Source organism: Pongo pygmaeus, chromosome 2 (genome assembly GCF_028885625.2).
Source record: "Pongo pygmaeus isolate AG05252 chromosome 2, NHGRI_mPonPyg2-v2.0_pri, whole genome shotgun sequence".
Classification (NCBI taxonomy): Eukaryota; Metazoa; Chordata; class Mammalia; order Primates; family Hominidae; genus Pongo; species Pongo pygmaeus.
In genome coordinates this window covers 196,507,885-196,520,548 of record NC_085930.1, presented here as the reverse complement: position 1 = coordinate 196,520,548, position 12,664 = coordinate 196,507,885, and positions in this window count along the sequence as shown.

Sequence of the window (12,664 nt, the reverse complement as noted above, 5' to 3'; positions counted from 1 at the left end):
CTGTGATCCATTTACTAGTCAATTTTTTGTGTATCATGTGAAGTAAGACTCTAAGTTTATGTATTTATGTATGTATGTATGTATTTATTTATTTATTTATTTTTGCATCTGGATAACCAGTTGTCCCACTGCTATTTAAAAAGACCATCTTTCCCCATTGAGTTACCTGGGCACCCTTGTTAGAAATCAATTGACCATAAGTGTACAGATTTATGTGTGCATTCTCTCTTCTATTCCATCCATCTTTATGTCCATCCCCATAGAAAGTGTAAGTATTAATTTATGAAACCTTTGCTTCAGTTATATAAAGTAGGCTACTGTGTAAAATGTATTTCTTACTGAGGATTATGGTAAAAATATTTTTTAAATGACATTTGTCTAGGGAGTGCCAGATAATATTCACAATAAGACACAAAAAAGAGTCCTAGAATAAATAGGCTGTTGGAAACCCATAAAGATTGCAGAACCAGGTACACCCTCATGCTTTGCAGAAGGGGAAACTGAGGCTTATGGAGAGAAAGTAACCTTCCCAAGGTTATGACAGAATGCAAGACTGGAGGACCCCTGCCTGGAAGACCCCACCTTCCCACTGCACCTCCCAGCTGCTTCTACCTCCTCCCTCCACCAAGCTCCTGCTGGTAGCAGCTGGCAGAGCCCACAGGGGCACAGGGCTGGGCAGCAGCCCACTGGTGCTCCTGTCTTAACCCCTCTCCTCAGCCTCCTCTCTGAATCTCACTGAAAACAGTCTCCCCAGACGCTGCAGAGCCCTGCCAGGTCCAGATGACAGTTCCCTGGGCTCCTGCCCCTTCCTTCTTCGGAGAAGAAGGAGCTGGCTCTTCTTCAAGGACTCTTCTCAGAATGGAAAAAAGAAAGCAGTGCCACCAACGTCAAATGGCTCTTACACAATGGTGGTGTCTTGCTCAGAATTGTGTAAATAACTGGGGAACATATGAATTAAATTTCCCTCTATTTACCCAGGAATGTAATAAGTCAGGACTCTGGAGAAAGGCTGCCACTCGGCCCTAGCACTCAGAACACCTGAAGGAGTTGTCGTGTCCCCAACCCCAGTGGCTTCTTACCCTGGAGCATTTCTATCCCTTTCAAGTTCCAAGGGCTCATATGCTCGCAAGGCACCCACATATGGGCTTGGCTCTGTCCCTGACAGGCTGGGTTCGGTCATGACTGTAGCATCCCGGGCAGCCTCCACCCCTTCCTTCATAGGGAGAGTATGCTTCCAACCTCTCAGACAGGGCTAGATATGTCTGATCATTAGTTCATTCATTCATCCCTTCACTCAACTAATACTTGTTAAGCACTGTGTTGGGAAACGCTGTGCTAGCAGTAGGAATACAACAGTGAACAAGAAAACACAGTCCTGCTCTCATGCCTAGTGAAAGAACTTTCTGGCATTCCAAGTTAGCAAAGCTTTTAGATAGAGGTGAGCTCCTAACACTGAAAGTGTTCTGCAGAGGTTGAGACTCAAGCATCAGATGAAGAATTGAGTGGTTGGCCTCCAAGATCACGCCCAAGTGCAAGGTTTCAGGAGGCTTTTAAGTGCCTTCAACACTGCACCTGCTCTCTTCCTCCCTCCTGCCTGTGCAGTTCTCTTTGGACAGCACCTGCAGAAGCTTTCAGCCAGAGGTTTCTGTTAAGGGCATGGATGGTCCCTGGAGCAACGATGAGTCTAAGTAAAGCAGATGCTCACTTTTCCTGCCTGAAAAAATAATTTAAAAAACCCATTATTATAATTTTTAAAAATGTTCTGTCTTCTCTGTCCCCTCAGAAGAGATCTGAGAACTTTCTCCTGCATGTGAATAAACCTGAAGAATAAAACAAAGATACTTAAATATAAAAGTTCTAGATGAGATGTTCCCATTGGGAGAAACTGCATAAAGAATACATGGGAAATCTCTGTGTTATTTTTATAACTGAATGTTATAAAATTAACTCAAAATAAAAGGTATAACTAAACACCTCAGGAGTTCTTGATGCTTGTACCATGGGTATGTAAGATGTTACAATGAGGAGAAGAGGAGTGAAGCAGGCTCTAGCAAGGGAACTGCAGATCCAAGCCTGGGAGACAGAGAGAGGGCATGGCCTGGGAGGGAGAGAGATGACATTGCCTGGGTGAGAGAGAGATGGCATGACCTGCGAGAGAGAGAGATGGTGTGGTCTGGGAGAGAGAGAGATGGCATGGCCTGTGAGATAGAAAGAGATGGAATGGCCTGGACAAGAGATGGCATGGCCTGGGAGAGAGAGAGAGAGAGAGAGAGAGATGGCATGGCCTGCAAGAGAGAGAGAGATGGCATGGTCTGGAAGAGAGATGGCATGGCCTGGGAGAGAGAGATGGCGTGGCCTGGAAGAGAGAGGGAGAGATGGCATGACTTGGAAGAGAGAGAGAGAGATGGCATGGCATGGGAGAGAGAGAGAGATGGCATAGCCCAGTAGAGAGAAATAGATAGTATGGCCCAGGAGAGACAGGTGGCATGGCCTGGAAGAGAGAGAGAGATGGCAAAGCCTGGGAGAGAGAGAGAGAGAGATGGCAAAGCCTGGGAGAGAGAGAGAGAGAGATGGCATGGCCTGGGAGAGAGAGAGATGGTGTGGTCTGGGAGAGAGAGAGAGAGAGAGATGGCATGGTCTGGGAGAGAGAGAGAGAGAGATGGCATGGTCTGGGAGAGAGAGAGATGGCATGGTCTGGAAGAGAGAGAGAGAGATGGCATGGTCTGGGAGAGAGAGAGAGATGGCATGGTCTAGGGGAGAGAGAGAGAGAGAGATGGCATGGCCCAGGAGAGAGAGAGATGGCATGGCCCAGGAGAGAGAGAGAGAGATGGCATGGCCCAGGAGAGAGAGAGAGATGGCATGGCCAGAGGAGAGAGACAGAGAGATGGCATGGCCTGGGATAGAGATGGCATGGCCTGGGAGAGAGATGGCATGGCCTTGGGCCTGGGAGATCAGAGCAGGTCTCATTCTTCCAGGACAAAGGTTAGAGGGAGAAATTGCTCCAGCTTCTCTTATTTCTCCTTTCCTACCTACAACAAAGACCTGCCCTCTATAAACCCCACCCCCTCCCCACCCCCACCCCTACAGCTCCAGAACCAGGAGGCTGGGACTCAAGTTCAGAGAAGGGAGGATGGAGCTCAGGCTGAAGTGCTGGCTGCAAAAGCAGAGGGAAGGAAAAGAAGGAGTGAGGGAATTTCCCCAAAGTCTAGAACAAACAAGCTGAGAGGGGAGAACTGAGCAAATTTAGTCAATTCTGGTGTGGGGGGAATGTTCCTGGATAATCTGGGAAAATAGATAAGTTGAAGGTTGCCTGTGGTTGTGTTTGTCAACACACAGGTGATCTAGTGGAAAGTTACATGGACGATGAAAAAAAATGGCTAACATTCAGGAAGCATTCAAGTCAATGGCTGACTCTACACTAAGCAGCTTACACATTATGTCTTCATGAAGTAGGCATTATTCCCCATTCATACACGGTGACTGTATGTCATACCAGTACCTGAGTTACACGGACACCCAAACTGCTTGAGGCCTGGAATCAGACTCCCTCTATCCACTAGGTTGCTTTATAACCTCCTGGGCTCTGTCACTGCCTACAAGCTTTGTGACTTCCAGCAGATTAACTTTTCTGAGCTTTAGGATTTTTTACCAGTAAAAGAAGTTATGCTAAGTATTCCCCAAAAGATTTTGAGGTTCAGATAAAATAGCAAGTTGAAATGCAGGTTGCTTCATGAGTCTCAAACACCAACCTAATCGCTATTAGTAGTGGCCATGGCCTCTGACATTCACAAGGCCAGCCACTTAGAGAGTTGACATTTAGTTCTCAGCACCACTGCGTTGACATTTTAATTCTGTTTTAAATAAAACCATTACTCACTAATGTAACTAATGTTTTATTGTTGCTAATTCCAGAACCATTACACCATGGAGCCAGAAGTTAAAAAGAATTTAACTGAAGACCAAAACGTGCTCAGTAGCAAATGCCTGTTTTATAAATAATTTCTGTTCCAAATTCTAACTTGGAAATTAAACAAAACACTCCTGAACAACGAATGGATCAAAGAAGATATCCAAAAGTATTTTGAGAGTAGTGAAAATGGAAACACACATAACTAAATGTGCGGAATTCAACAAAAGTGGTCCTAAGAGGGAAGTTTATAGTAATAAGTACCAATATTAAGAAAAAAGAAAAGTCTCAAATAAACAACCTAACTGTATACCTCAAGGAAGTAGAAAAAAAGAACAAACTAAGCCCAACGTTAACAGAAGGAACTAAAGATTACTTCTGAATACATAAAACAGAGACTAGAAAGACAACATAAAAAAATCAACAAAACTAAGTGGTCTTTTTAAAAAAGGATAAAATTAACAATTATCTAGGCTAAGAAAAAATAAAGAGAAAACTCAAATAAATAAAATTATAAATGAAAAAGAAGACATTACAAGTGCTACCATAGAAATTCAAAGAATGTATTTTATGTCAACAAATTGGATAATCTGGAATAAGTGGATAAATCCCAAAAAACATACAACCTACCATGAAGAAATAGAAAATCTGAGCAGTCCAATAATGAGTAAGGAGACTGAGTGAGTAACGAAAAACTTCCCAGTACAGAAAAGCTCAAGACCAGATGGTTTCATGGGTGAATTCCAACAAACATTTAAAGAGGAACTAAAACCAATCCTGCTCAAACTCTTCCAAAAAAAAAAAAAGATGAAGAGGAGAGAAAACTTCCTAATTCATTTTATGAAGTCAGCATCACCCTCATACAAAAGCCAGACAAGGATACTACAAGAAAGGAAAATTACAGGAAAATATCCCAGATAAACATAAATGGGAAAATGCAATAAAATAAATATAGCAAACTGAATTCAACAGCATATTTAAAAAATCATTAATCATGATGAAGTGGGATTTACCCCTAGGATGCAATGATGGTTTAACATATGCAAGTCAGTAAATACGATATACTACATTAACAGAATTTAGAAGGAAAACTATATGATCATCTCAACAGATACAGCAAAAGCATTTGACAAAATTCAGCATCCTTTCATGATTAAAAAAAACTCTCAAGAAAATAACTATAAAAGAAACGTAATTCAACACAATGAAAACCATATATAACAAGGCCACAGCTAACATTACATTCAATTGTGAAAAGCTGAAAGCTTTTTCTCTAAGGTAAGGAGGAAGACAAGAGTGCCCACTCTGGCCACTTCTATTGAGCACAGTACTGGAAATCCTAGCCAGCGCAATTAGAAAAAGACATAAAAATAAAGGACATCCCATTCAGAAAGAAAGAAGTTAAATTGTCTCTGTTTACAGAGATATGATTTTATATACAGAAAGCTCTAAAAATGCCATCAAAACAGTTAAAACTGATAAACAAATTCAGTGAAGTTTCAGAATACAAAGTCAACATACAAAGATCAGTAGCATTCCTATACATTGACAACAAACTAGCCAACCTCCGCCCCCGCCAACAACAACAAAAAAACAAAACTGAGAGATCAGGCACAGTGACTCAGGCTCCCAGCACTCTGGGAGGCCAGGCAGGCAGATCACCTAAGGTCAGGACTTTGAGTCCAGCCTGGTCAACATGGTGAAACTCTGCCTCTACTTAAAACACAAAAAAATTAGCCAGACACGGTGGTAGGTGTCTGTAGTCCCAGCTACTTTGGGAGGCTGAGGCGGGAGAATCACTTGAAGCCAGGAGGCAGAGGTGACAGTGAGCCGAGATCGTGCCACTGCACTCCAGCCTGGGTGGCAGAGTGAAACTCCATCTCAAAAAAAAGAAAGAAACTGAGAAAATTCCATTTACAATCCCATAAAAATATTAAAATACAGTCATGTGGTGCTTAATGACAGGGATATGTTCTGAGAAATGTCTTAAGTGATTTTGTCATTGTACAAACATCATGGAGTGTACTTAGACAAACCTTAATAGTACAACCTACTACACACCTAGGCTATGTGGTATAGCCTATTGCCCCTAGGATACAAAACCAAACAGCATGTTACTGTACTGAATACTATAGGCAGTTGGAACACAATGTGTATCTCAGCATCTCTAATCATAGAAAAGTTAATGTGCTGCACTGCGATGCTAAGACGGCTAAGAAATCACTAGCAATAGGAAATTGTATATGCGGTCCATCATTAATTGAAACATTGTTATACAGCACATGACTTTACTTAAGAATAAATTTAACAAAGGAAGGAAAAATTCTATGCAGTAAAAACTACAAGACATTGAGAAAGAAATTGAAGACATAAACAAATAGATGTCTCACGTTCATGGATTGGAAGAATTAATATTGTTAAAATGCCCATGCTAATCAAATTGATCTACAGATTCAATCCAATTCCTATCAAAATTCCAATGGCTTTATTCACAGAAATAAAACAAACAATTCTAAAATTCATAGGGATCCATAAAAGACCACAAATATCAAAGCAATCTGGAGAAAAAAGAATAAAGCTAGAGGCATCACACTTCCTGACTTCAAACTATAATAAAAGTAAATAATTAAAGCTATAGTGATCAAAACAGCATGGGACTGGCATAAACACAGACACATAGACCAATGAAACTGAATAGAAAACCCAGAAATAAACCCATGCATCTACAGTCAATCTTTGGCAAGGATGGTAAGAGTTCACAATAGGGAAAGCTTAGGCTCTTCAATAAATGGTGTTGAGAAAACTGCACATCCTCATGCAAAAGAATGAAATTGGACCCTTATCTTATACCATATATGAAACTTGAAGTGGATTAAAGACAAATGTAAGATCTGAAACTGTAAATCTCCCAAAAGAAAACACAGAGGGAAAGCTCCTTGGCATTGGCCTTGGCAATAATGTTTTGGATATGATCGATACCAAAAGCACAGACAACAAAAACAAAAATAAAAAGGTGGGACTACATCAAACTGAAAAGCTTCTGCACAAAAAACGAAACAATCAACAAAATAAAAAGGCAACTGACAAGAAGATATTTGTAAATCATGTGTCTGATAAGGAGTTGATATTGCAAGATACATATATAAGAAACTCATAAAACTCAATAGAAACAACAACAACAAAATGACGTGATTGAAAAATGGGCAAAGAACCTGAATAAACATTTTCTGAAAAGCACATACAAATGGCCAACATGTATATTAGAAAGTGCTCAACATCATTAATCATCAAGAAAATTCAAATCAAACCTATAATGAGATATTACCTCACACCTGTTAGAATGGCTTAAAAAATAACAAGTGTTGACAAGGATGTGGAGAAAAGGGAACTCTTGCACACGGTTGCTGGGAATGTAAATTTATACAGCCATTATTGAAAATGGTATGAAGATTCCTCAAAGAATTAGAGATAGAACTACCATACAATCCAGGCAATCCACTTTGGGGTACATATTCAAAGGAAACAAAATTAGTGTCTCAAATATCTGCACCCTCGTGTTCATTGCAGCATTATTCACAATAGCAAGATATGGAAACAAGCTAAGTGTCTGTTGATGAAAGATACACACACACAAACACACACACACACACAAATGGAATATTATTCAGCCTTTACAAAGAAGAAAATTCTGTCATTTGTGACAACATAGATGAAAGCAAAGGGCACTGTGTTAAGTGAAATAAGCTGGGCACAGAAAGACAAATACCATGTAATCTCACTAACATTCTACTCTCAAATTCTATGAGTTCAACTTACTTAAAAAGTAAAGGGCTGGTAGGTGGGAGTGGGGATGCAGAGGTACTGGTTAAAGGATGCAAAATTTTAGGTAGACAAGAGGAGTAAGTTCGAGAGCTGTATTTGTACAACATGGTGACAATAGTTAATAACAATGTATTGGATTTTTGAAAATTGCTGAGAGTAAATTTTAAGAGTTTTTACCACAGATAAAGTGTGTGAGGTAATAGTATACATATGCTAATTAGCTTGATTTAGCCATTCTACAATGTATACATATTTCAAAATATCATGTTGTACACCATAGACATATACAATTTTCATCAATTACAAAGTAATTAATTTAAAAAATAAGTTAAATTAAATGTTTACACATAAAAAAATGCCTTATGATTAGCCAGCTTCCCTGAGATGGTTTTTTGTTAGTATTTTTATTTTTAAAATCCTGCTTTTAAAAAAGCCATTGTCATTCAGATTTGCTGTGTTGTGACAGCTGGAGTGTTTAAATTTGTCCTGTGGTTTGGCCAGAGAAGCCAATGGACCACCCAGCCCCTGTGCTCTACGCCCATGACCCTCAGGCAAGACGGGCTCTGGCTGAGGACCCAGAAGGTCTTTCCAGCTCTTTTCTGAGTGGCCTTATCTGACATTTTTCCTGAGCCTAGGGAGGGGCATGAGAATCAGGAGACCTGGGTACTTGGGTATTGTTAGCTCCCTGGCTTACCATCCGGTCTCACCCACTCCTTCCCATCCCCCATATTACTATCAAACAGGTGAATTATTACTATTATTATTATTATTATTATTATTATTTTTATTATTATTCGAGACAGAGTCTCGTTCTGTCACCCAAGCTGGAGTGCAATGGTGTGATCTCGCTCACTGCAGCCTCCGCCTCCCAGGTTCAGGCAATTCTCCTGCCTCAGTCTAGCGAATAGCTGGGACTACAAATGCCAATGCCTGGCTAATTTTTTGTATTTTTAGTAGAGACGGGGTTTTACCGTGTTAGCCAGGATAGTCTCGATCTCCTGACCTCATGATCTGCCCACCTCAGCCCCACAAAGTGCTGGGATTACAGGTGTGAGCCACCGCGCTCGGCCAAACAGCCAAGCCAAATCACTTCTGGCCATATCATTTTCTGTTTTAAAAAACTTTTGTGTAGCCCCATTGCCTAAAAATGTTGCAGTCCTCGGCCCTGGCCCACTGTCAAGATTCTGGATTGGTTGGTCTGGGGGATGTGGCAGAAGTTTGAGTTCTTAAAGTTCCCCACGTGACTCTGATGTCCAACCAGGGTTGAGAAGCACTGACCCACACCATAAATTTTCAACACTGGTCTGGCAGGCGAGGCTGTTTCCATTCTGATCCCTGCTTGACGCCCACTCCCCTTGTCTTCCCCATCTCAGTAAATGGAGCCAATTCTTATGCAGAAATTCTGATACTTATCTTTGCTTTCTACCCCTCCCTTATTCCTCACTCTCATTTTATGGCCAGGTTCAGGCTTTTCTTCTTACAAAACATCTCTTGTCTTTGCCTTTGTTCACTTGATTCCATGTCCACTGTCCCCACTCTGCTGTATCCAAGTCATACCCAGGGCCTCTTTATGACCTCCATGGGCCTCCTCATCCATCAAAAAACATTAAAAAGTATATATTTAGTGCTATGTTGGTATAAAAGCAGATATAATCCAAGCTGGATTTATTATTTTTTATTCTGATTTTTAAAGAAATCGAAATTAAAACATTTTCATGGGCCCCTAATGGTGCTGTGGCCCCAGGCTCTGTGCTCACTGTGCCTTTTAGTATAAGTGGCCTGGGTCCTGGCCACTGCCACAGCCTCCCAGCTGGTTTCCCTGTCTCCCCATCCTCCAAGTCCATTCTCCTCATGTCCACAGAGACCTTTTATAACTGTGAATTACATTGTTCCACACTCCTGCTTATAATGCATCAGTGATTTCCTGTTGTACTAAGAATACAACCAAAACTCTGACCATGGCTTACAAGGTCAGGCATCAAAGCTTTGTTGTATTATAAATAAGAATAAAGCCTCTTACTATTGTACCCTCCACATAAGTAACTTCTAATGTTTGAATCTTTACAGTGAAGTGTGAGTAGTCATTTGATTTGTGGGTGGGGAATTGAGCAGCGACATTTAGACTAAAGAAATAGGTTTGTCAGTGATCAGTAGTTAACAATTTTTAAGTCTATATTGGTAGAGTGTATGCAACATATTCAGGAATGATGGTTGAAGCTGAGCTTCAGAGCTTCAGGCCTCAGGAGGGCCATCAGCCTCCTGAAATTATATGCCAAGTTTTGAGAATATGTGTTGTATTTAAGTTTTTCTTGGAAGAAGCCACATTCCATAAATAAGTATTAATTTCCTACTATGTACAAAACAAAGGCACTATCCTTGGTACTAAGACTACAACAGTAAATAGAGAATATAAAAATGCTTTCCACTTGGAGATTATATTATTCTAGTGGGGTAAAAAGCAAGCAATAAACCAATAAATAATCAAAATAAATAGCCTCTTAGCTAGTTGTCAGTGCCATGAAGGAAAATAAATTAGCTTATGGAGATAGTGAATGGGATAGGAATAGAGGCTGCATCCTTAAACAAAGTAGTCACAAAGGACTTTGCTGAAAAGCTGACATGTTTAGAAAGAACTGAAGGAGGTGAAGGAGTGAACTATGAGACTTTATTTGGGAGTGTCCCAGACAGAGGGAGTCTAACTATCTTTAGATCCTCAATAATTTACCAGAAGACGAAGTACCGCTCCTTTGAAGTAAGAAGAGAGTCAAGAAACAGGCAGAAAAAGAGTCATCTAAGGAGTGCTGGCGACTGGTTGTGGAATTCAAGGAAGATGTAAGGCCAACAGATTCTGATAGACTGGTATAAAATGAAGTAGTGGCAAAAAAACTAGATGAGGTGGAAGTCTAGACAGAAGTTTATTGAAAGAATGCAAGACCTAGAAAGACAGAAGACTGTGATTAGAGAGTGGGGTGTGTAAGAATTTCAGATTTCAGAGGTAGACATGGCTATGGGTATAATAGATGGCTAAGGTGAAGTGGAGGAAGTCATCTTTGAAGGTGAAGAGGTCAAGGAACTGAGAGCCCAGTGTGCCCAGGGCACTAGGAGCAATTGTGAAGGAGAGGTAAGCAATGGTGACACATCCCCAAGCAAAAGGAATGAAGGATTGGACAAAGAGGTTGAAAGGTGACAGTAACAGAGATGAGTAAATACGGAATAGCCAGAGTGGAAGAAGAGCAGAAGAATTTGGAAAAAGAGTGGAAAAGTAATGGTCATGAAACATCAGTAAGGAGTTAGGGAAGCGAGAACCCTGATTCTCCCATGATCAGAGCCCTGCTCCCCAGATGTTGGGACCATGTCTTGTGGTCCATTTGCTTCATATGGCCTACTTTCTCATGTCCTATGGTTGAGTATGCTTGGTCCATGTGGCTGTAGCATCAGAAAAACCTCTGGGAAAGGGGAGACAACATGAATGGATAGAACTATAATTGGGCTGGGTGCAGTGGGATGTGCCTGAAGTCCTAGGAGTTGGAGTCCAGCCTAGACAACATAATGAGACCCCATTACTAGAAAGAAAGGAAAGACAGAGAGAGGGAGGGCGGGAGAGAGAGAGAGAGAAGGAAGGAAGGAAGGAAGGAAGGAAGGAAGGAAGAAAGAAAGAAAGAAGAGGAGGAGAGGAGGGAGGGAGAAAAGGAAGGAAGGGAGAGAGGGAGGGAGCGAGGAAGGAAGGAAGGAAAGAAGGAAGGAAAAAGAAAAGGAGAGAAAAGAAAAGAAAGAGAGAAAAGGAGGTAGGGAGAGAAAGAGAGAGAAAGAAGGAAAGAAAAGAAAAGAACTATAATTAATATAAAATAAACTTAGGTGAGCAAAGGTAAAGGAGGTATGGCTGAGTATATTAATTTGCTAGGTTGACATAACAAGACACCACAGACTAGGTGGCTTAAACAACAGAAATCTATGAAGTTTATTTTCTTACAATTCTGTAGTCTAGAACACTAAGATCAACAAGTTGGCAAGTTTGGTTTCTTCTGAGGCTTCTGAGGCTTCTCTCTGTGGCTTGCAGATGTGTCTTCTCCCTGTGTCTTCACATGGGCTTCCCTCTGTGTCTGTGCCCTGATCTCCTTTTATAAGGACACCTGTCATATTGGATTAGAGCCCAGACAAACTACCTCACTTTAACTTATTCACCTTTTTAAAGATTCTGTCTTCACATTCAGTCACAGTCTAAGGCAGCGGTGGGCGAGGACTTCAACATATGAATTTGGGGAAGCGACAATTCAACCGATAACAGATGGTATATGTATCAAGTACTTAAGAACTCGGGGAGCCCGAGGCTGGTGGATCACCTGAGGTCAGGAATTCAAGACCAGCCTGGCCAACATGGTGAAACCCCGTCTCTACAAAAATTGGCCAGGCGTGATGGCGGGTGCCTGTAATCCCGGCTACTCAGGAGGTTGAGGCAGGAGAATCACTTGAACCCAGGAGGTGGAGGTTACAGTGAGCCGAGATCATGTCATTGCAGTCCAGGCTGGGTGACAGAGTGAGACTCCATCAAAAAAAAACAAAACAAAACAAAACAAACCTCCAGAATTCTTCCTAATACCTCACCCATGCTCCTGCAAGATTACCATGGGGAAAATAACCAAAGAGGAAACCAGGTATCCTGTGTTACCAGCTAGGCTATTACCTGAATTCATAGCACTGGACTCTTCAGTAATTCTGGGTTAAATGACAGGGCTTCCTTTGATTTAAGTGGGGCATCCCTAGTTCCTGCCAGAGCTTAAATCCTAATCTTGGTCTCCTATCACTCTTTGTCGAAGTGCATGGAGAAAGAAAGACAAAGCCAGAATGATTTAAAGGATGCTGGTCCCAAGCTGTTTTTTCACTGTATGAAATAGGGCAGAAAGCAGGAGAAGTTAATGTATAATATGGCCAGTTGAT